Source organism: Hyla sarda, chromosome 2 (genome assembly GCF_029499605.1).
Source record: "Hyla sarda isolate aHylSar1 chromosome 2, aHylSar1.hap1, whole genome shotgun sequence".
Classification (NCBI taxonomy): Eukaryota; Metazoa; Chordata; class Amphibia; order Anura; family Hylidae; genus Hyla; species Hyla sarda.
This window is the reverse complement of record NC_079190.1, coordinates 342,864,709-342,890,868: the sequence shown is the minus strand read 5'-3', so window position 1 is coordinate 342,890,868 and position 26,160 is coordinate 342,864,709. Positions and strand designations below refer to the sequence as shown.

At 40.4% G+C, this 26,160-nt stretch overlaps 1 protein-coding gene across 3 annotated transcripts in view; it reads left to right on the top strand.

The window, feature by feature from the left end:
- Nucleotides 1-4,560: 4,560 nt before the first annotated feature.
- Nucleotides 4,561-26,160, top strand: part of NDP (norrin cystine knot growth factor NDP) — a 146,303-nt gene continuing 124,703 nt past the window's right edge. For 2 of the 3 annotated variants that reach the window (XM_056560718.1, XM_056560720.1), the window contains exon 1: nucleotides 4,782-5,237. The gene's annotated coding sequence lies outside the window, so the exon portion shown is untranslated. Of the gene's footprint in view, nucleotides 4,597-4,781; nucleotides 5,238-26,160 lie in introns of those variants that run through there. The other variant, XM_056560719.1, reaches the window with a different exon arrangement.

Below are 26,160 nucleotides of genomic sequence, written 5' to 3'. Positions count from 1 at the left end.
GTAGGCACCCCAGAGTTAGAGTCTACCCCCCCCCCCCCAGTAGGTGTAGACAGCAGAGTTTTTCCCCCTCGCCCTTCCCAGGTTGAAAAAAAAAATGATGCTCACCTGAAGTCCCATGCAGCGATCTCCTCCTCCGGAGCGCAACAGGGCACACATCTTCTTTCCTCCACAGTGCAGGCGCCGATGAGTGACGTCATCAGTGCCTGCACATACAGGAGAAGGCAGCGCTGTCTGCTGGGGATTTGGGACAAATGTCCTGGATACTCAGCAGCGGTGGCAGTGGGACCTGTACCCCAGACGGTGTCTGATCAGACTGGCCGGTCAGTCCGCCCCTGCTTGCAGTTCAGGTCATTAGACTACTGCAGAACCAGGGCTTCAGACATACACAGAAGAAAAAATGTGTCTATATTATGCTTATATTTGAGTTTATTAGAGGGGTTATCCTGGAAAAAAAACTTTTTATATATATATATATATATATATATATATATATATATATAAATCAACTGGCTCCAGAAAGTTTAACAGATTTGTAAATTACTTCTATTAAAAAATCTTAATCCTTTCAGTAGTTATGAGCTTCTGAAATTGAGTTGTTCTTTTCTGTCTAAGTGCTCTCTGATGACACCTGTTTCGGGAACTGTCCAGAGTAGAAGCAAATCCCCATATCAAACCTCTTCTACTCTGTGCAGTTCCCGAGACAGACAGAGGTGTCAGCAGAGAGCACTGTTGCCAGACAGAAAAGAACAACTCAACTTCAGCAGCTGATAATTATTGGTAGGATTAGGATTTTTTTTTATAGAAGTAATTTACAAATCTGTTTAACTTTCTGTAGCCAGTTGATATATAATTTTTTTTTCTGGAATACCCCTTTAACAATAAAAATTAGATCCCTTTCACAATGAGGGGGGAAGAATCCCAAAAATTGTCCAACCTAAACAAATGTAAAGAATATTACATAGGCAAAACAAGTGGGTTTGATTCTTGTATATCTTGTATATCTTGTATACAGGAAACAGAGTACTTCCAATTACTTACTGCTTTTATCCCAAACTATCCCCATTCACAGACATTGGCCGGGATGATTTATTTGAGAACAGCACTTAAACCCACATTCCTCTCTAGTTTACACCAGTGCACATTATGAGGCTCATAAACATGTGAATCTAGTTTGTGGTTATTTCAGCAAATTGTGTTTAGTGATTTCCCAGATAAGGAGGGGTCATGTTTCCCTGATACTCCTATTTGCTGCTATTCTGATATATGACTGAAATGGCTCTTGTCCATCTGACATTCACTTTACCACATTCTCTTCTGCTCTGACTACAGCTCCAATGTATTGTCTACAATCCATGCAAGACAAGAAGGACAGAAGTGAATGACGGAGCAGGGATAGAGATTACAGGGGAAAGGAGATTGAGGGGAATCGGGAGATAAACTGAGAAAAGGAGATTAAAGACAGGAAATTAAGGAGCAAGAAAAGGAAGAAAGGGGCAGAGGGAGGAAATTAAGAAGAAAGGAAAGAGAGAGACAGTGGGCGATTGTCAGGGAATGGGGATTATGGAAAGAAGGAGAAGAGAATATTGACTGAAGGAGACAAGGATAGGAATGAGAGAGGCAGAAACAGAGGAAGACATAGATAGATAGATAGATAGATAGATATGATAGATCTCACTGCATAGATCTCATAGTTAGCTTACAGACGAACAAAGAGAGATGGATCCAGCTCAGTGCAGATAAAATGATTTTAATCCATAGGACAAGGAGGATACAAGTAACGCGTTTCAAGCGCTGTACGCGCTCTTAGTCATACTGGTATGACTAAGAGCGCGTACAGCGCTTGAAACGCGTTACTTGTATCCTCCTTGTCCTATGGATTAAAATCATTTTATCTGCACCGAGCTGGATCCATCTCTCTTTGTTCTTCTGATTGGCTGGTGCCATCCAGCACCTGGATCCGTGCTCTGCTGTCCGAGGCGGGGTGAGCTGGTCTTCACTTCACTTGCACTTAGCTTACAGACATATTAAATATATTAGTGCCCTTTTAAATACTGTATTACATCCATAATATTGAGTTGACTATAAATATTGTGCAGGTGCACAATATTTAAAGTCAACTCGATATTATGGATGTAATACAGTATTTATAAGGGCACTAATATATTTAATATGTATGTAAGCTAATTATGATATCTGCACTGATTCCATTATATGTAATGCAATTGGATATATTTATGGATTATATGAGCTTTTGTATTAATTGATATTGATTATGCATTTTATTGTTCTCTGATACCCATTTTGTTATGCTTGAGAAAGGCAGTGAGATCCTGCTGAAATGATGTATCTGTACATGGGGAATTAAAACCACTTTTGCATGAAATCTTTTGGTGTGCTGCTAAATCATCTTGCCTGGATATCACTACACAGACTGTCCACCATCAGCCTGCACCCGCTTACTGCACATTGCTTTGGTTGTGCTGCCTCAACAACATTTTGTTGTAGATAGAGAGATATGAGATAGATAGATAGATATGAGATATATATGAGATAGATAGATAGATAGATATGAGATAGATATGAGATAGATAGAGATGAGATAGATAGATATGAGATAGATATGAGATAGATAGATAGATAGATATGAGATAGATATGAGATAGATAGATAGAGATGAAATAGATAGATATGAGATAGATAGATAGATATGAGATAGATAGATCTGAGATAGATAGATAGATATGAGATCGATAGATATGAGATAGATAGATATGAGATAGATAATAGATAGATATGAGATAGATAGTTAGATATTATATAGATATATAGATAGATATGAGATAGATAGATAGATATTATATAGATAGATAGATAGATAGATATGATATAGATAGATAGATATGAGATAGATAGGAGATAGATAGATATGATATAGATACATAGATATGAGATAGATAGATATGAGATAGATAGATAGACCTTACAGAAGAAGCAGCACATCCGCCAGGATTTGAAGTAAAAATATAGAAGGTGCACGCAGTCATAGGAGACTTGGTTAGAGGCCCCAACTTGAATAGGAGCAGAGAAGACCGCAGCACACAAATAGTGTCTTAGTGCAAAAAAGGTGACGTATATTCCATCATTAGCAAGCAAAACAGTGCAATGTTTAGGTAGTCTCACACCACCATGCCTGAAGATAATGGTGTGAGACTACTGAAACGTTGCACTTTTTTTGCTTGCTAATGATGGAATAAAAGTCACCCTTTTTTGCACTAAGACACTTTTTGTGTGCTGCGGTCTTCTCTGCTGCTAGATAGATAAATAGATTAGATAGATATAAGATAGATAAATAGATAGATATGAGATAGATGATAGATAGATAAATGATAGATAGATAATAGATAGAAAGATGATAGATAGATGGATAGATAGATAGATAGATGATCAATAGATAGATAATAGATAGATAGATGATAGATAATAGGTAGATATGATATAGATAGATAGTAGATAGATGATAGATAAATAATAGATAGGTAGATATATACAAGCGCTGCGGAATCTGTAGACGCTATATAAATAAATAAAAAAATAAAAAAATGAGATAGATAGATGATAGATAGATAATAGATAGATAGATAATAGATAATAGATAGATAGATAGATAGATAATAGATAGATAATAGATGAATAGATAGATAGATAGATAATAGGTAGATATGATATAGATAGATAGATAGTAGATAGATAGATAGATAGATGATAGATAGATAATAGATAGCTAGATAGATAGATAGTTAATAGATAGATAGATAATAGATAGATAATAGATGGATAGATAATAGATAGATAGATAGATAGATAATAGATGGATAGATAGATAGATAATAGATAGATAGATAATAGATAGATAGATAGATAGATAATAGATGGATAGATAGATAGATTAGATCAATGTTTCCCAACCAGGTTGCCTCCAGCTTTGCTGAACTACAACTCCCAGCATATTTGGACAGCCACAGGCTGCCCGGGCATGCTGGGAGTTGTAGTTCAGCAACAGCTGGAGGCCCCCTGGTTGGGAAACACTAGATTAGATAGATAGATCTGGTGAATATATGCCACATTGACCAGCTCTATGGGAAATACCTATACACACTGAGTTGCTATGGACCTGCATGACAGACCTGTATCACAATTGCTGCCGAGCACGCCTCATGCCTCCTAAAATGTGTCTGGGGCTATATCCATGACAACAACAAATCATTCATTGATTTATATACTGTCCAATCCATGCTTAAGAGAGGGCGAGAAAATATGAAGGTCATAGATAGTGGAGAGAAGAGGGAATGGGTGTGAATGACAAGCAAAAGTTAAAAAGAAAGAGAAATGTCAGAAAAAAGGTGTAGGAGGTGACTTTACAGAAAGGGTAAAAGAACAGAATGAGAGGGGGGAAAAAGAACAAGAGAAACAGAGGGAGAGAGAGAGATGAGAGAGGGGAGTCACACAGTACACTCAGAGACTGCTTGTAAGTCAGACGCCTGGGAAAGATTGGGAACATCTGTAAATGATGAAGTTCTCCCCAACCTGCCTGTCCATGTGAGTGTGAGTACAGGCAGACACCTCAGTCCTCCCTCTTCCTGTACAAAGTCTATGGATCCCCATGCAGCCAGCCCCTTCCCATGAAACCTCTTGTGACCACACATGTCCCTTGATCTCTCGCACAGCATCTGCCCTGGATAGCTGGGATGACAGCAACAATAGGCAAGACTTATTTCAAGCTCTGTGTGTCACCTCTTTTCATTTATACAATAATATTTATGTTAATGTTAGAGAAGCTTTGTCATGGATTGAAGTGCACTGGTTATGGATTAGGAAGGATTTCATGGGGGTCTATGATTGGCTACTGCCTAGGAGGAAATATACCCTGTTAGTGTTGGCAGGACCTCAGACAAGTATATTTAGTAGTGGACTTAGTTACTGAGGCACAACAAATGTTCTAAGTGTCAACTAGAGAGCTAAGATGCTGTAGACAATGAGAGCAGATCAACGAACCCCATTGATCACATTCTTTTATTTTTTTTTGTCTTTCCTATAGTGGACTAAAACAAGATTTTTAAAATCTATCTGGGCTGCAGTTTTATTTTTTATTTATTTTTATTTTTTATTTTATTTTTTGTACCTAATACTTGGATTAAGGATGGAAGTTCCAAAGGATCTCTGGGAATGACTTTGAAAAGGTAAAAAAAAAAAAAAAACAACAATCTGCATCTAAAATACAGTAACTTTCTTTATTTCTGTGCATAATGATGTTATTTAAGCATGTGGGATGTTATTTATAATAAATAATCATTAATGAATAATTCATTAATACACGTGATACTTGTCTGTAAAATGTCTGCACCATAAAATACTACAGATCATGATGATGTTATATAATAATAATAATAATAATGAGAATTATGAAATAATAATAAAAATAATGATAGATACAAACTACTTTAACAGCTGTTGAGCTGAAGTTTAACAACCCTGTAATAGTAACATAGTATAGATCAGAGTTTCCCAACCAGGGTGCCTCCTGCTGTAGCAAAACTACAATTCCTAGCATGCCCGGACAGCCTTCGGCTGTCCGGGCATGCTGGGAATTGTAGTTTTGCAACAGCTGGAGGCACCCTGGTTGGGAAACAGTGGTATAGATACACTTGAATATACATAGTTACAAATGGTAAAGAAGTGAAAAGTGCATAAAGTAATCTATTGGCCACACACAATAGATTAATATAGTTTATATAGACTTATAATAGAACCATCATTTTACCATCAAAGTATAATACAAATGCAAGTAACACATAGCAATAATAAAAAATAAAAAAAGTTTCTTAGATCAAAAAACGTTTCTATAGAATCTTACCATCTAGTGATTGAGGGCTAAAGTGATAAGGGGGTATAAGCTGCCTTTGGGCTGGGGATGAGTATGCACTAGGTCAGAATAGGCTATAGGGAAAAATAACCATGCACTAGTGGTGTGTCCTAAAGATAATGTATTTTTTTGCCTTGTCCTAAAGATAATGTATTTTGATAATGTAGGCAATGGCATATAACTCTACCTTTAGATAATTTACTGCTGCTGAGTAGTATGTGCCAAGTGGATCACTTACTTTACACACAAGCAAGAGTCACCATTTAAGAGGAGCCATCATTTTCTGTAACTATGGCTAAAGTACATTTTGAACATTTGTTAAGCTGTGGTCCCTAAAATGTCATGGACCACTTTGCTTCTTATTAGTGTTTAATTGTTTCTTTTGCACCAGTTGTTAAGTCTTAAATTGGTACTCCGGTGGAAAACTGATTTTTTTTTTTTTTTTTTTAAATCAACTGGTGCCAGAAAGTTAAACAGATTTGTAAATTACTTCTATTAAAAAAATCGTAATCGTTCCAGTACTTATTAGCTGCTAAAAAACAGCAGAGGAAATTCTTTTCTTTTTGGAACACAGAGCTCTCTCTGCTGACATATCTGTCCATTTTAAGAACTGTCCAGAGTAAGAAAAAATCCCCATAGCAAACATATGCTGCTATGGACAGTTCCTAAAATGGACAGAGATGTCAGCAGAGAGCACTGTGCTCGTGATGCACTGTGTTCCAAAAAGAAAAGAATTTCCTCTGTAGTATTCAGCAGTGTATAAGTACTGGAAGGATTAAGATTTTTTTAATAGAAATATTTTACAAATATGTTTAACTTTCTGGCACCAATTGATAAAAAAAAAAAAAGTTTTCCACCGGGGTACCCCTTTAATCAGACTCCTTGACTACCATTCACTGGACTGAAGCCAAAAATAGTGTCCTATAGGTCTCTGTTTAGACATTATATGGCAAGTTGCTCTTTTCTTTGCTGTATGGGATAGCATGGCATACTGCTCTATTCTGCACAGTATTCTGTATTCAACATGTGAGTCTTTGTGATGAATAAGTGGCATCCAATAACTATATTACATTATAAAATGTGTGGAAGGAGTTTTATTCACATAATCTTCCTGCAATTTGTCCTTACTTAGAGGGATGTGAAGGGGGGGAGGGGGGATACGTTTCTTGAAGTCTATACCACTATCTCCTCTTTACACAGGATGCAGATTTACACTATGGTATGACCTGCATTTAAGTAGTATGTATAAATAAATAAATAAATCTTTTGCTCACAAAGTTCTCAAAGAATCCAGGGACAATTTTCCTTTTTAGGGTATGTTCACACTGCGGAGATTCCCTCAGGTGGCCGCCGCCGAAGACACTTTGGCCGTAGGACCGCGGGGCACTGTGCCGTCACCATTGACAGCTATGCAGTACTCACGGAATTCCGCGCAAAGAATGAACATATTTTTTCTTTGCGCGGAACAATTTCAACGGCAGAATTGTCCGCCGCTGAAATTCCGCAGTGTGAACGGGTCTCTCGGAAGACCCGTTCACACTGATGGAAATGTTTACTGCGCGGAATTCTACTTGTGGAATTCCGCTCGTGGAATTCTGCAGTGTGAACATACCCTTAGGATAAGACATAAATCATTGCTTGGGGTGGGGTGGGTGGGGAGGTCCAACTTTTGTCACTCACACTGATCAGCAGTGCCACATCTCCTTCATTGTTACCAAACACAGCTCTGTATTTTTTAGTAGTGTCTGTGCCTGTCATTGCAGTTTACTACAGCTCAGTCCACAATGTAGCAAGATGTATACACCGGCACCGCTAAACAAATAGATCTCCTGCCGTAATGATCAACCTTCACGTTTAAAGCACCTGTGTGCACAGACTACCCCTTTCCAGGCAATGTTTGGTAGTGCTCACGCCTATGAACAGTTTCATATAGACCAAACAACTTCACAGAAATGAAGAAAGAAATGGAGCACACACCACATTTAAGATGCCCTCTTTGTCTTTTTCGTTATTGCTTCAAATCGGGGTGAGCGGTACAGGGGTTGGGAGGGTGGACGGGTGCTACGGGGGAACCAGGGACAACGGTCCGTATCACGTTGGATCGTGCTTCATCAGGTGATCCACCGTCTACCATCCCAACCCCTGTACCGCTCACCCCGATATGAAGCAATAAAGAAAAAGACAAAGAAGACATCTTAAATGTGATATGTGCTCCGTTTCTTTCTTCATTTCTTTGAAGTTGTTTTTACTACAGCTCAGTCCAATTCAGATGAGTTGAATAGAGTTACAATACCAGGCACTGCTGCCACTAATATTATGGTACTGCGCATGGCAAACAATGCAGGGGATGCAGAGCTTAGTAGGGCCACTTCAAGTAGCAGATTGGCAGTGGTACTGATAGTCAGTTCTCAACAGATCTATTATCTATGATCTATTATATTCACCATACACCATGATTTTTTTATGTTGCCTAGATACGACAGCATCCTGTCAAATGCTAAAACATGGTTTGCTTTGCTTAAGGGTTGATGTTCCTGGAAGGATATGCCAAATGAAAAAAAAAAAAACCTTAAAGGGGTACTCCGCCCCTAGACATCTTATCCCCTATCCAAAGGATAGGGGATAAGATGTCAGATCGCCATGGTGCCGCTGCTGGGGAGCCCCGGGATCCCCGCTGCGGCACCCCGCTATCATTACAGCACAGAGCGAGTTCGCTCTGTGCGTAATGACGGGCGATACAGGGGACGGAGCCGTGTGACATCATGGCCCGTCCCCTTAATGCAAGTCTATGGCAGGGGGCGTGACGACTGCCGCGCCCCCTCCCATAGACTTGTATTGAAAGGGGCGGGCCGTTACGTCACGAGGCTCCGGCCCTGTATTGCGTGTCATTACGTGCAGAGCGAACTCGCTCTGTGCTGTAATGATAGCGTGGTGCCCCAGCGGGGATCCCAGGGCTCCCCAGCAGCGGCACCGCGGCGATCTGACATCTTATCCCCTATCCTTTGGATAGGGGATAAGATGTCTAGGGGCGGAGTACCCCTTTAAGTGCAGGATAATGGAGTTCGGGCATAAGCACCCAAGGGCAGGATATAGGCTATTTTATACAGTCCTAACCTAAGTATCTGAGGTAAAGGATTTAAGGGTCATTATTACAGAAGACTTACCGGTACTGGAGGCCGTATCTCCAGAAGGATATAGATACTCTAGAGAAAGTTCAGAGAAGATACTAAACTAGTCCATGGATTGCAGAATAAAACTTACCAGGAAAGGTTAAAGGACCTTAACATGTATAGCTTGGAAGAAAGAAGAGATAGAGGGGATATGATAGAGACTTTTATATACATAAAGGGAATCAACACGATAAAGGAGAAGAGTAAATTTAAAAGAAGAAAAACTACCACAAGAGGACATATTTTTCAATTAGAGGGGCAAAGGTTTCTGCAGTAATATCAGGAAGTATTACTTTACTGAGAGAGTAGTGGATGCATGGAATAGCCTTCCTGCAACTACAGTGAAGGAGTTTATGCATTCATGATATAGACATAAGGCTATCCTTCATATAAGATAGGGCCAGAGACTATTAAAGATATTCAGAAATGTGGGCAGACTAAATGGGTCGAATGGTTCTTATCTGACAACACATTCTATGTTTCTATGTAAAAAGGTGATTTTATGAGTTTGGCAACTCCCATCAGCTGCTGGAAAAATGCACTTTTTTTTTTTTAACCTAAAATCTAGCTAATGTTATTTGTAGTTTTTTGCAGAAAATACAGCTAACAGGTTCCCTTTAAAGTCCTGTGCCTGCCTGTGGATGGATATGTTGGCATCTGATTTGGCAGGATGCGGATATAGCCGTGCAATGTAATGGCAAATTGTGGTGTGTGCCTGGCCTAAGTATGTCTAACAACCTGCCAGTAAAATAAAACCAAGAATTTCTTTACCTAAGTCCCTTGCCTGCAATCTAGTTGAAAGTAGGAACATGCCTTTAGGCTGTTTGGTTGCACATATAGTATGTCCACCTTTCTCATCATTATATACATAAGCAATCCGGCTACACAGTGAAGGTTTTATAATAATAGCATATACTTAAGATCAGGGCCGGCCCCCTGAGGGGATGGGCAAAATGAGGTTTGCACCAGCACTGATTAAGATGACTCAATAAGAGTGGAGTAGTCCCATATTATGGCTCTTCCAGTTATATTTTCTGTTTGTTTAATACAGTACACATCAGTGTACAATACAGTAAAATCTCCCTAAATGGACACCTCCCAATAGAGGACACCTCCCAATAGTGGACACTTAATGTGTTTGTACCCTCTGAATAGGGGACACTCCCAATAGTGGATGCGAACACAATCAATAGGGGACAAAACAGTCCAAATAGGGCCTGACATTCTCCTGGTGTCCTCTGTGCTGCTGTTACTGAGAGTAGCAGCGGTTGCAGGCACTGAGAAGTGATATCAGGAGCATTAATCGTCACTGCTGGCAGCTGCCGCTGCTCACAGCCTCTCAGTGAGTGCAGCACAGAGAATGTCAAGAGAATGTCAAACCTGCTTAAAGCCCCAACACCTGAGCCTGCTGGCCAAGTAAGAAGAACAACAGGGGGAGAAAGGGAAAAGTGAAGTGGCACAAGGGGTGAGGGGGGGGGGATGATTTGGCACAGGGGGAATAAAGTGGCACAGCGGGATAATGGGGAAATGAAATTACACAGGGGGATATGAAATGGCACAGGGGTTAAAGGGGCAATGAAATGGCACAGTGGGTGGTAAAGAGGGGGTGATGACTTTGCACAGAGGGTAATAAAGGGGGAATGAAATGGCACAGGGGGTGGTAAAGAGGGGTGATAAATTTGCACAGAGGGTAATAAAGGGGGAATGAAATGGCACAGGGGGGATCAAGGGCAAATGATGTGGCACAGGGGGGTAAGGGGGATCATTTGGCACAGGGGGTATAAAGTGGCACAGGTGGTTCAAGAGGGGAGGAATGAAGTGGCATTGGAAGGATCAAAATGGGGAATAAAATAGTACAGGGGAAGGGTGACAAGGGGGGATTAAACGGCAATTTAAGATTCTACTGTAATGTTGCTTTTTATCGTGTTTTGTAGGTAATTACACTTTGGAGTGAGTATAGTACAGTATTCAGTCATTTAGAAATATTTTTTAACCCTTTTTTCCAATAGGGGACATCTCTCAATAGCAGACAGTTTTCTTTCCCCGTGAATGTCCGCTATTGGGAGATTCTATTGTATAAATATTTATTGGTAAAAACTATTAATACATAAATACAATAACGGTTTGTTTTGTTCTATTGCATCTAAAGTAAAAATGGAACAACAATGAAAATAGTTTTAGATAAATAATCTACTACCATTTTGTGTCTACAGCTTTTAGGCAGACCTATGCTTCTCTATGGTTACAGACTACAAATGTACCAATGTAGACTGATCATGGGCACATACTTCCTCCCCCTGCTTGTTACTAACCCACCAAATGTATGTTCATTTTATTATTATTATTATTTTTTTTTTTTCATTTTAGACTCCTCTTAATCACTTTCAAATACGAACTTTAAATCATCTGCAAATATTGAGAAAATATATTCATCAAAATACTGAAAAATCACAGTGAATCAAAGTGAAAGATCAATTCTGGAACGCTGTATTGAATGTCACCTGCCTGTAGAATGCTTTGTAAATAATAATGTTGAATCCAGATACCCAGACAAAGGCATTAACATTAGGGCACTGGCAAGATGGGTGCTAAATACTTTTGCTTTTCCATTGGATGCTTAAATTGTGATGATCCCTAGATAAAAGGGCAGCTGTACTTAGATTATTCTTGCCTCCCTGTGGGTGATCAGTTCCCCTGGATTTTCCACAGTTCTCCAAATGAGTGTTGTCAGAGATTGCTGTCTGGTTTGATTCTGATCAGCTGTTATTTCCTTTTTATGTATGTGAGAGTGTGGAACATATTAACATTTCTGTATAAACATGTGCTATGTTTGGAATCCCTCTCATGCCCCACCCCTAACTGAGCAGAACAATAAAGGAGAAGGTTATGAGCCCTTAGAACAGCTGGCTGTCTGTGCATGCCCGACATTGAACTGTTTCTCTGATGGGCAGCACTTCAATCACTTCCACTTTAGCTGCATGCTTAATGTGCCTCCCAGCATTGTTTATTTTCTCTGCTTCTCTTACAAGCTTTGGAGAGGTATTAACAGGGGAATTATTGACATGGCCTCTCTGGCCTCTTTCAATTTAAAAGAACTTTATTGAAGTTTATGGGGTCAAAATGACACTAAATAGGTTTACGTTACCTAGGTCATTAAAGCAAGCACATATATATGCGTACCTTTCTATCCCATCTATCTAGACAACCCATAAAAAAAATATATGTAGCACTCCTGTAGAAAGTCATGGTGCCGGCTGACCAACACCTAAATTAAGTGTTTTTTTTCTTCTTTTTATATATAAAGGCAGCAGCACTTAACGATTAAAAAATTCAGTGCAAACAATGTTAGTTTATTCACCTAAAAAATATGCAACATTTCGGCCCCATATTCAGCAAGAAAATGAGTCTGAAACGTCACATATTTAGAGTGGTGCTGCCTTTACTTTGCATTATCTATCTTGCTAGCTATTTAGCTCATATCTATTTCACGTCTATCAATTTAACTCATAGCTATCTATTTAACTGTATTGGGGTGTTGTGAGAACACCGAAACGTCGCACTCTGTGTTCATGGAATAAAGTACCTGCACGTTTGATACTCCATTGTGCTGAGGTCGCCTTTTTTCATTTGGATATCTATCTATCTCATATCTATCTATCTATCTATCTATCTATCATCTATCTATCTATCTCCAGTAATCCAGTACGGGATATGGCCCTTCTGTCCCATCAGGTTGAGTCCCTGTCTGTCCCCGGGGCTCTACTGCAGTATCTCCCCCTGTGTATATAGGTTTCCCATAAAAGGGTTTTCATATAATGAGTAAAGGACCATTATTGTTAGTCACATGATTATGTTTAAAGGGGTTATCTACCATAAGGTTAGTTTAGTAGGTACCTGGCAGGCAGTAATGGACATGCTTAGGAAGGATATGTGATTGTCTTGGGGCTAAATGGCTATGTTGTGAGATTACCATAACACTGTGGCTAGCTTTTTGTGAACTGGTATTTCCTGTTTGAGTTTTCTTTGTTTGCCTACAAATCCCATAATTCCATTCCCTCCCTCCCACACATCAGCCACCCCACCCATTTAAACATAAATGAGCTGCATCCATCAAGGGTGCCTACAGCTGTTGCATTAGCTGCAGTTGGTCTCTCTCCCACCAAGCGATCCCTCCACCCATTGAAGCAGACAGGCTCCCTGTCATCAGCTGACTAGTGAGTCAGGTCTCGGCCACATTGCAACCTGGAAAAATCTAAGACAACAGTAATTTTCTATGCTGGTAAAAATAAATATTAGAGTAAAAATCACAGAAGAATTGTGAGAAAACCGTCACACACAGGGGTAAAAGGAGAGAAATCTTCCTAAAATGTGTAACCCAATTTCTCTCGAGTATGGCTACGTTTCCACTTGTTTTTTTTCTGGCAGTTTTTGGAATACTGCCACTGCAGTATTTGAGTAAAAGCCAGAAGTGGATCCATAAGGAATAGGACTTATAAAGGAAGGACTCACATGTCTCCTCCCTTATGGATCCACTTCTGACTTTGGCTCAAAAACTGCAGTGGTAGTATTCCAAAAACTGCCAGAAAAAAAACAAGTGGAAACTTAGCCTAAGGAAATACCTCATATGTGTATGTAAAGTGTTCTGTGGGTGCACTAGAGGGCTCAGAAGGGAAGGAGCAACAGTGGGATTTTGGAGAGCGAGTTTTTCTAAAATGGTTTTTGGGTCACATTTAAGAAGCCCCTATGGGGCCAGAACAGGAAAAAAACTAACAAACACATGGCATACTATTTTGGAAACTACACCCCTCAATAAAATGTAAAAACGGGTACAGTGAGCCTTAACACCCCACAGGTGTTTGACGAATTTTCGTTAAAGTTGGATGTGTAAATTATAATAATTTTTTTCACTAAAATGTTAGTTTTCCCCCAAATTTACAAGGGGTAATAGGAGAAAATGCCCCCAAAAATTTGTAACCCCATCTCTTCTGAGTATGGAAATACCCCATGTGTGGACATCAAGTGCTCTGCTGGCGCACTACAGTGCTCAGAACAGAAGGAGTCACATTTGGCTTTTGGAAAGCAAATTTTGCTGAAATGGTTTTTGGGGGCATGTCACCAGTAGGAAGCCCCTATGGTGCCAGAACAGCAAAAAAAAAACACATGGCATACTATTTTGGAAACTACACCCCTCAAGGAATGTAACAAGGGGTGCAGTGAGCCTTAACACCCCACAGGTGTTTGATGACTTTTTGTTAAAGTTGGACGTGTGAATGAAAAATGTTCACAAAAATGCTGTTTTTTTCCCAAATAATTTTTTTTTACAAGGGGTAATAGGAGAAAATTTGTTACCCCATTTTATCCTGAGTATGGAAATAACCCATGTGTGGACGTCAAGGGCTCTGCAGGTGCACTACAATGCTCAGAAGAGGAAGAGCGTCATTGAGCTTTTGGAAAGAGAATTCGTTTGGAATGGAAGTCTGGTGCCAGAACAGTGGACCCCCCCACATGTGACCCCATTTTGGAAACTACACCCCTCACAGAATTTAATAAGGGGTGCAGTGAGTTTACACCCCACCGGCATTTGACAAATATTTTGAACAGTGGGCTGTGCAAATGAAAAATTATTATTATTTTGAATTTTCTTTTTAAAAGCCCAATGGCACTCCTTCTCTTCTGAGAATTGTAGTGCGCCCGCCGAGCACTTTACATCCACATATGGGGTATGTTCTTACTCAGAAGAAATGGAGTTACAAATTTTGGGGGGCTTTTTTCCTATTTTTCCTTGTGAAAATGAAAAATTTAGGGTAACCAGCATTTTAGTGAAAACATTTTTTTTTTCATTTTCCCATCCAACTTTAATGAAAATTCGTCAAACACATGTGGGGTGTTAAGGCTCACTATACCCCTTGTTATGTTCCATGAGGGGTGTAGTTTCCAAAATGGGGTCACATGCGGGTATTTATTTTTTTGCATTTATGTCAGAACGGCTGTAAAATCAGCCACCCCTGTGCAAATCACCAATTTAGGCCTCAAATGTACATAGTGCCCTCTCACTCCTGAGCCTTGTTTTGCGCCCACAGAGCATTTTACACACACATTTCGGACTCAGGAGAAATTGTGTTACAAATTTTTCGGGTCTTTTTTTCCTTTTACTGCTTGTGAAAATAAAAGGTATGGGGCAACACCAGCATGTTAGTGTAAAATGTTTTATTTTTTCACACTAACAGGCTGGTGTAGCCCCCAAATTTTCCTTTTCATAAGGGGTAAAAGGAGAAAATACCCCCCAAAATTTGTAGTGCAAATTCTCCCGAGTACAGAAATTCCCCACATGTGGCCCTAAACTGTTTCCTTGAAATACGACAGGGCTCCGAAGTGAGAGAGCGCCATGCGCATTTGAGGACTAAATTAGGGATTGCATAGGGGTGGACAAATGGGTATTCTACACCAGTGATTCCCAAACAGGGTGCCTCCAGCTGTTACTAAACTCCCAGCATGCCTGGACAGTCTGTTTTTGTCCGGAAATGCTGGGAGTTGTTGTTTTGCAAAAGCTGGAGGCTCCGTTTTGAAAACACTCCCGTACGAAACGTTTTTCATTTTTATTGGGGTTGGGGGGAGACCGTGTAAGGGGGTGTATATGTAGTGTTTTACCCTTTATTATGTGTTAGTGTAGTGTTTTTAGGGTACATTCGCACTGGCGGGTTTACAGTGAGTTTCCCACTAGGAGTTTGAGAAAATTTGCCACAGCTCAAACTTCAAGCAGAAAACTTACTGTAAACCTGCCCGTGTGAATGTACCCTGTACATTCACATGGGGGGGGGCAAACCTCCAGCTGTTTCAAAACTACAACTCCAGCATGTACTGATCGCCGAAGGGCATACTGGTAGATGTAGTTATGCAATAGCTGGAGGTATGCAACTACAACTCCCAGCATGCCGATGTTTGGGTATGCTGGGATTTGCAGGTTTGCAACATCTGGAGGGCTACAGTTTAGACACCTTCACAGTGATCTCCAAACTGTGGCCCTCCAGATGTTCCAAAACTACAAATCCCTGCATGCCCAGACAACAAACAGCTGTCTGGGCATGCTGGGAATTGTAGTTTTGCAACATCTGGAGGGCTACAATTTAGAGACCACTGTATAGTGGACTCAAACTGTAGCCCTCCAGATGTTGCTAGGCAACTCACCGGCCTCCATAGGATCCAGGGAGCTGCATCACGTCCTCTGCTGCCGCCGATCACCGCCGCCGATCGCCGCCTGCTGCCGCCGCCGATGGGTAGGTGGACCTTCAGTGCCGGTCCTCATCGGTTTCCCCATTCTGCCCCGCCTATTGTGGGTGGGCAGAACTGGGAAACCGAAAGTTAACCCCCCCCCCCGCCCCGATCTGCTATTGGTCGTCGCTTCTAGACGACCAATAGCAGGGATAGGAGGGGTGCGCACACCTGCCACTTCACTCCTATACCTTCAGGGGGATCGTGGGTGTCTTGGACAACCCCGATCCCCTTTATTTTCTAGGTCACTGGAGACCCGTATGAACCGGAATTGTCGCAAATTGCCGGTTTGAATTCACCGGCGATTTGCGGTGATCGTCGACATGGGGGGGTCTCTTGACCCCCCTGGGCATTTGCACGGGGTGCCTGCTGATCGATATCAGCAGTCACCGCGGTGGCGGGGACCGAAATTCCCACGGACGTACTTGTACGTCATGGGTTCTTAACTACCAGGATCTCATGTCGTACTGGTACGTCATGGGTCCTTAACGTACCAGGACGTCATGGGTCCTTAACGTACCGGTACGTCATGGGTCCATATAACAAGTCATATGATTGTTACTCAGAGAACCCAGTGACCAGGTGACCTCCCAAGTAACCTATGGGCTCCTTGCACATCCCCCTTGTATAAGATGGGACGAGCTGCAATCGCTCTCTTGTTCCTGAGGTTCAGTGCAGTCAAGGCATCTTACAGAGTGTGTCCAGAGCTTTGGAGGCCTCAAGCCTAAAGTCTGCAGCCACCTGTCAATTGCAAGTAAGCTAAAGTCATCTAATTGTCAGTCATCAAGTCAGTCAAGTCTACTGTCTAGTCACCGTGGCCTGCATTATAGTCAGTCTACCTACTGCAAGTTCCAGCAAGCCTTCGAGGTCTCTCTGAGTCACTGGCCACCTCTCTGGGATATTGGCTGAACTGCATAGAATGTACCATCTGTTTTACCTCAGTAAAGCTACCGTTACTCTTAACTTGGCCTTGGACTCTTTATTGCCCCTGCCTGACCTAGGACTAGCGGAAATACCTTCGGGTGGTTGTATAGGAAAACCATGCCCTGGAGTCCCAATAAGAAGGGGTTAATAACATCTGCCCCTTGGGTTACAACATCTGCCCTACATTGCATCCCTGCACTCCACATATCTATCTAACCTATCTGCTTTTTTTCTGCACTATGAAATAAACTACTACTTTTGACTGGATACATTTGGTGGTTGCACTTATCCTTTGGCTATTGCTCTGGACCTGGTAACTGCTGTCCTAAACCTGCCTGTACCCACTGCTGAAAGACTACAACTCTGAATGTGCAGTTTTTATTGGAGTTTTATCTATCTATCTCATATCTATCTATATATCTATCTCAGATCTATCTATTTATCTATCTATCATTCTATCTCCTATCTATCTATCTTGCTCATATCTATCTGTATATATCTATCTATTGCATATCTTTCTTTCTGTCTGTCTATCTATTTATCTATCTATCTATCTATCTATCTCATATCTATCTATCTATCTATCTATCTATCTCATATCTATCTATCTCTCTCTCTCATATCTCATATCTATCTATCTATCTATCTATCTACAATTCCAGTAAACAGCAGCACACAGGATTGTGAAAAAATAGGGAAGATCTATTCCATTTCCAGTGCAAAAAAACGGAGCAACGTTTCCGCAGCCTCTCGCTGCCTTTCTCAAGCTCGAATGGAATAAATCACTATTTTTTCACAATTCTGTGTGCTGCTGTTTACTGGAATTGTGTATGTGAATGGAAACTCCAACCCAGGTTCCCTTACAGCGTGCACCTACATCAGTGTTCATCTAATAGGCTGTGCTGCTCTCCTTGGGATATATCTATCTATCTCAAATCTATCTATCTCTCATATCTATAAATCTATCTAATATCTATATATATATATATATCTATCTATTGCAAATCTTTCCGTCTATCTATCTATCTAATCTCTATCTATCTCATATCTATTTATCTATCTTACTATCTATTATCTATCTATTTATCTATCTCATATCTGTCTATCATATTTATCTATCTCATATCTATCTATGTATCTCATATCAATCTATCTCATATCAATCTATCTATCTATCTCTATATCTATCTCATTATCTACCTATCTATCTATCTATTCCCAAATGGCGGAGGACAGCACTACCACTGTAAGTCTCAAGATAGTAGTCCGGGTGCAATAGGAAAGAAACGTGGTCCCAGTCGCAGACCACATCCATAAATTCCAGCAATAAATCCAACAGCACTCACGGGTTCAAGTGAAAAAACACAACGGTGTTTATTTAAACCATGTTCAGATGCAACGTTTCAGTGATATCCACCACCTTTTTCAAGCATGGTATACAAATGTGCAAGACAAGCCTTTATATGGTATCATATTAAGTTAATTACAGACTCCAATCAATATAATCAAACTAAATTCATACAGTAAAAAAACATGATCAGTATAAAATGTATAATATAAAAAGTGCAAGTGATAACAGTGTGATCAGAAACAACAATGATCACCGTACATACAATAGATCATCGTTGTTATTAAAAATATAAAGTGCGGATAATAAAAGCGCAGCTGCAACTGCGTGTTACAGTGATTAAAAACAACATTGCCATGGGGACAGACCACTCACCTCCCGCGTATGGGCGCCGCCATTACGGCATCTCACATGTTGTCATATGGCTCCCGGTCATGTGACGCCCCCGAGCTCCGCCCCGTCATCACGTGACCGGGGCGCACACTCGCGCATGAATTTTGTTTGATTATATTGATTGGAGTCTGTAATTAACTTAATATGATACCATATAAAGGCTTGTCTTGCACATTTGTATACCATGCTTGAAAAAGGTGGTGGATATCACTGAAACGTTGCATCTGAACATGGTTTAAATAAACACCGTTGTGTTTTTTCACTTGAACCCGTGAGTGCTGTTGGATTTATTGCTGGTATCTATCTATCTATCTATCTATTTATCTCATATCTATTTATCTATCTTACTATCTATCTTACTATTATCTATCCATTTCTGTCTATCTATCTATCTATCTATCTATGTATCTACTTTTCTATCTATTTATTTATCTATTTATCTATCTCATCTCTATCTATATATCTATCTCATATATATTTATCTATCTTACTATCTATTATCTATCTCACATCTGTCTATCTATCTATCTTATCTCTATCATCTATCTATCTATCTCATATCTATCTATCTATCTATCTATCTATCTATCCAGTCAGCTAATATCTATCTATCTATCTATCTATCTATCTATCTATCTCTCATATCTATAAATCTATCTAATATCTATCTATCTATTGCATATCTATCTATCTATCTAATCTCTATTTATCTCATATCTATTTATCTATCTTACTATCTATTATCTATCTATCTATCAATCAATCAACCATATCTATCTCATATCTGCCTATCTATCTATTTATCTATCTATCTATCTTATATCTATCTCATATCTATCTATCTCATCGCTATCTATCATCTATCTATCTACCTACCTCATTTCTCTCTCATTATCTATCTATCTATCTATCTATCTCATATCTATTTATCTATCTTACTATCTATCTTACTATTATCTATCCATTTTCTGTCTATCTATCTATCTATCTATCTATCTATCTAATGATCTATCTTTTGATATGACATGGCTCTTTATTTTTCTGTTTATTTAATGGGTGGCCATTCTTAGTTCAGTAAACTTCAACTTTGTAGTAAAGAATCCTTGGCATAGATATGAATCTGACAATGGCAACATCTGCTTAAAATTTGTATGTTCTTCCCAAATTCACATGGGTTCCCCTGAGACTCTAAAACTATACTTAGATTAATTGTTTCCTAGGAAATTGACCCTAGCATATGTGTCTGGGACATGGAAATTAGATTTTGAGTCATACTTAAGACAGAGAAAGATATGAGTGAATACATTGGCCCTTATTTACTATTGCAAACCCAACATGTTTTGTTGGGTTGTGCGCCAGAATTTGAGGCAGAATTTGAGCCGGAATTGAAAAAAAACCTGACCAAGGCTAGGCTCAGACTACGGAATCTCCAGGCAGAAAATTTCTGCCCGGAGACTCTGAGTGCGGCCAGCTAGGACCGTGCGGACACTGCAGTCTCCAATAGACTGCAATGTGTTCTGCGAGTATTTCCACCTGAAGAATGAGCAACGCCATTCTTCAGGCGGAAATTTCCAAGCGGATTTTCCGTTCTCAAACTCCGCTTCACAAATTCCAAAGTGTGAATTTGAGAACGGAAACCCATTCACTACACTATACATTTTAGCAAGCGGAATTTCCGCTTTGAAATTGCAGGTAGAAATTCTGTAGTCTGAACCTAGCCTAACTCTCCATTTTACTAAGAAAACCCCAAAAGGGGTGTGGTCATCTGGAAAAGAGGGCGTCAACACCAAAAAGGGGCGTGTTCCTGACATTTTCCCAAAAACCCAACATATTTACTAAGGTTTCCACATAACAGGTGGTGGATTTGAGCTGAGGAAAACCAGACAGGTCAGAGCATGTGTAAAAAAAAGCAAAGTGTAGGGAAAGTGGAAAATGTAGGGAAACCTTAGTAAATTCCGTGGAAAATAAATTGTAGGGAATTAAAACCCACAAAGAAACTTACACTCCACTCTTAGTAAATGAGGGCCATTCTGTAGAAAGTGGTACAGAATGTATTACAACTTTATACATTATGATTATAAATACTATGTGGCTCTGCACATTCTATACAGCTGTACAGATCAGGCTGTGCACCAAAGCATACCAAGACTTCCATTGGCTGAGCATTGGGACCTGAACAGAGGACCTTACTGTAGGTATAAGGGCATTAAGAAGATAAAAGTAAAAGAAAAGTAAGAAGTGTTAATATGTGTTTATGCTAAAGCACTTTAGATTTTCAAGATTCCGCCCACCTAATTTTACATAGTATTTTGGTATTCACACTTTTGCAAGTTATCACCTATCCACAGGTTAGGGAATAACTTGAAAATTGATGTGGGACCTCTACCAATCCTGAGAATGCAGTCCAGTTGGAGTTCTGAATAAACAGAACGTGCCATGCATGCGTGGCTGCCACTACATTCTTTATCTATAGGCCTTTCGAGCGCAGAACATGCATGGACCGGCCAGTTCATTGTACTTTACCAGCGTTGTCAACATTGACAGAGGTCCAGATGCTTGTACCTCTACCGATGCAATTTTTCCTCTATTCTGTGAAGTGAAAATTAAAGGGGTTATCCAGGAATAGAAAATTAGAGCTAAGTTCATCTAAAAACAGCACCACACCTGTCCTTGGGTTGTGTGTGGTATCAAAACTGATGTACCAAACCACACACAACCCGAGGACAGGTGTGGTGCTGTTTTTGGAAGAACTTTGCTCTGATTTTCTTCCTGGATAACCTCTGTAACCACTATACAGTAACTTCAACTTTGCTATTCAATGTGATCTCTTTAAGGGGTTGTTTGAGTTATTTAACCTTTTCACAGCCAGACGGACAGATTTTGTATTTACTAGAATAACAAAGATACCCCCATTATTTCAGTGGGGATTTCTTTACTCCGCTGGAAAAAAAATTCTTTAAATCAACTGGTGCCAGAAAGTTAAACATATTTGTAAACTACTTCTATTTAAAAAGCTTAATCCTTCCAGTACTTATCAGCTGCTATTTGCTCCACAGGAAGTTCTTTTATTTTTTTATTCCCTTTCTGTCTGACCACAGTGCTCTCTGCTGACACCTCTGTCCATTTTAGGAACTGTCCAGAGTAGGAGAAAATCCCCATAACAAACCTATTATACTCTTCCTGTGGAGCAAATAGCAGTTGATAAGTCCTGGAAGGATTAAGATTTTTAAATAGAAGTAATTTACAAATTTGTTTAACTTTCTGGCACAGGTTGATAAAAAAAAATTGTTTTCCAGCGGAGTACCCCTTTAATCATAATGCAGCATTTTGGGAATCAGCAGGGGAAGTTTGAAGAGTCTCACTTGATCCAGCTAATCAGGATAATGGGAGCAATTATAAGGTGGATCTTTATTCGCCCAAGTAATGACCTGGATCCTGGATGGTCATTAAATAAATTTTCACTAGGAGCCAAAGCTTTACATTTGTAAATAAATGTCCATGTTTTTGATCATGGTTGGCCATTACTAGGCTACTTCTAAACAGTGCAGTCTTCTGTTGTTCATGAGATCATATAAAAAAGACTATAGTTTAAACAGACAATCCCCAGGGGCATCACTAGACATAAGGTGCACATTTTTAGCTCGTGCCCCAGCCTGGACAACTGCCACCCTTCACTGAATCTACCTCCGCTCAAGCAGATACAGTAAAGTAGAATAGCAGCACTTCAGACCTGCAGCCTATGAAATCTTGGAATGGGATTCCCACAGTGGCCGGCCCACTGATATGACTCCATCACTCTTGTCTGGGGATCCCAACCTGGCGTTTCACAGGCTTCAGGACTGAAGACAGACAAGGCAGCTGTATTCATTGTGGGAACCAGGACCAGGTGACTATGTGTTTTTTTCTGTTTGGCCATGATGGGGCATTATTAGTACAGGGGGCATTATAATTCTATGAGGACACAGGAGGAATTACTACTACTACTACAATGTCCTGGGGGGAGGTCCTAGGGCATTATTACTGTGTCCCCCACACCGTAATAAGGGAGCACAAGGGTGAATTATTATTGTATGGGGCACAGGGGATCCATTTTTACTGCATATGGGCCATATGGGTCATTTCTACTGCATGAAGACCACTGGGAGAATTACTACTGAATGGAGGGTACAGGGGGCATTTTTGCTGTGTAAGAGCACAGAAGGGCATTATTAATATATGCGGGCACTGGGGAAATTTTTACTGCATGAGGACCACAAGGAGTAATATTACTGTATGGGGGCATTATTAGATGAGGATAAAGGGAATAATTTTTACTGTATGGAGCAATTATTAATTTGAGGTACCGGGGGTATTGTTACTGCATAGGGTTAAACATGCTGTATAGAAACAATGGGGGCATTACACGGGGGTACAGGTGGCACTATTAGTAGGTGGGGGCATATTTGGGGCAGTATTAGTGTAGACGTTATTGCCGTATGATACCCTTATAGGGGCACCATACTCTGCACAGATGAGTCTCATTTAGGATGTCATAATGGCCATCTGAGTCAAATAGAAAAGGAAAGGGAAAAACCATGATTGATCAAACGCTAGATACAGTATACAGTATGTGGAGAGATAATATTGGCCCTTGAATAGTGCCGTTAGTAAGTGCAGGACTGTGTTATGCAGAGATATGCTGTTGTGTATATAAATATATACACTTCTCAAAAAAATAAAGGGAACACTTAACCTCTTAAGGACTCTTAAAGGGGTACTCCACCCCTAGACATAGGGGATAGATGTCAGATTGCTGCGGTCACGCTGCTGGGGAGCCCCGGGATCGCCGCTGCGGCACTGCGCTATCAATACTGCACAGAGCGAGTTCGCTCTGTGTGTAATGACGGGCAATACAGGGGACGGAGCATGATGCCATGGCTCCGCCCGTCGTGACATCACGGCCCGTCCCCTTAATGCAAGTCTATGGCAGGGGGCGTGACGACCGTCACGCCCCCTCCCATAGAATTGTATTGAGGGGGAGAGCCGTGACATCACGAGGGGCGGAGCCGTGACGTAATGATGCTCCTGCCCTGTATTGCCCGTCATTACGTGCAGAGCGAACAGTGGTGATCCCGGGGCTCCCCAGCAGCGGGACCCCGGCGATCTGACATCTTATCCCCTATCCTTTCGAGCTGATCGGGACCATCGCAGTGAAATCGCGATGTCCCGATCAGCTACAACACAAGCAGAGGGTTCGTTACCTGCCTCCGGTGTGTCAGATCGGCGATTGACTTCTCCATGCCTTAGATCTAGGCAGGAGAAGTCAAGCCTCGATAACACTGATCATCCGCATGTAGTTCTATGTTAGGAATCAATGTAATGCATATTATAGTCACTAGAGGGGGCTATAACATAGCAATAAAAAGTTTGAAAAAATAGTTACTAATGATGAATTAACCCCTTCCCTAATAAAAGTAAGAATCACCCCCCTTTTCCCATAAAAAAAAACTATACAAATAAAAATAAGAATAAACATACGTGGTATCGCCGCGTGCGTAAATGTCCAAACTATAAAAAAAATATAGTTAATTAAACTGCACGGTCAATGGCGTACAAGCAAAAACATTCCAAAGTCCAAAATAGCGTATTTTTGGTCACTTTTTATAGCACAAAAAAAATTAAGAAAAAGCAATGAAAAAGTCCAATCAAAACAAAAATGGTACCGGAGGTGGGGGTTGTCCTTACAGCCCAACACCGTGCAGGACCTTTGGCAATTGCCAGAGAACACCAATATTGGCAAATTCGTCACTGGCGCCCTGTGCTCTTCCCCGATGAAGGCAGGTTTACACTGAGCACATGTGACAGATGTGAAAGAGTCTGGAGACGCTGTGGAGAATGTTCTGCTGCCTGCAACATCCTCCAGCATGACCGATTTGGCGGGGGGTCAGTAATGGTGTAGGGTGGCATTTCTTTGGGGGGCTGCACAGCCCTCCATGTGCTTGCCAGAGGTAACCTGACTGCCATTAGTTACCGAGATGAGATCCTCAGACCCCTTGTGAGACCATATGCTGGTGCGGTTGGTCCTGGGTTCCTCCTAATGCAAGACAATGCTAGACCTCATGTGGCTGGAGTGTGTCAGCAGTTCCTGCGAGAGGAAGGCATTGATACCATGGACTGGCCCGCCCATTCCGCAGACCTGAATCAGATAGAGCACATGTGGGACATCATGTCTTGCTTAATCCACCAAAATCACATTGCAGGAGTTAGCGGATCTCCGCCACCTCATCAGGAGCATGCCCAGGCATTGTAGAGAGGTCATACGGGCACGTGGAGGCCACACACACTACTGAGCCTCATTTTGACTTGTTTTAAGGACATTACATCAAAGTTGAATCAGCCTGTAGTGTGGTTTTCCACTTTGATTTTGTGTGTGACTCCATATCCAGACCTCCATGGGTTGATAAATTTTATTTCCATTAATAATTTTTGCGAGATTTTGTTGTCAGCACATTCTACTATGTAAAGACGAAAGTATTTCATATGATTAATTCTTTCATATCTAGGATGTGTTATCTTAGTGTTCCCTTTATTTTTTTAAACATTGTATATATATATATATATATATATATATATATATATATATATATATATATATATCCCTTTAAGGACGCAGACCTTTTTCACCTTAAGGACTGAGCCCTTTTTCGCAATTCTGACCACCGTCGCTTTACGAATTAATAACTCGAAAACGCTTTTACCGAATATTCTGATTCTGAGATTGTTTTTTCGTGACATATTCTACTTTATTTTGGTGCAAAATTTTTGGCGTTACTTGCATCCTTTTTTGGTGAAAAATCCCAAAATTTCATGAAATTTTTGAAGAGGTTGCATTTTTCTAACTTTGAAGCTCTCTACTTGTAAGGAAAATGGATATTCCAAATATATTTAATTTTTATTCACAAATACAATATGCCCACTTTATGTTGGCATTATAAAATGGACATATTTTTGCTTTTTGAAAAAATTAGAGGGCTTCAAAGAAGAGCAGCAATTTTAAAAAAATTCATGAAAATTGCAAAATCTGAAGGGACAGATGTTACAGAACTACAACTCCCAGCATGCCTGGGCAGTCTAGGAATGCTGAGAGTTGTAGTTTG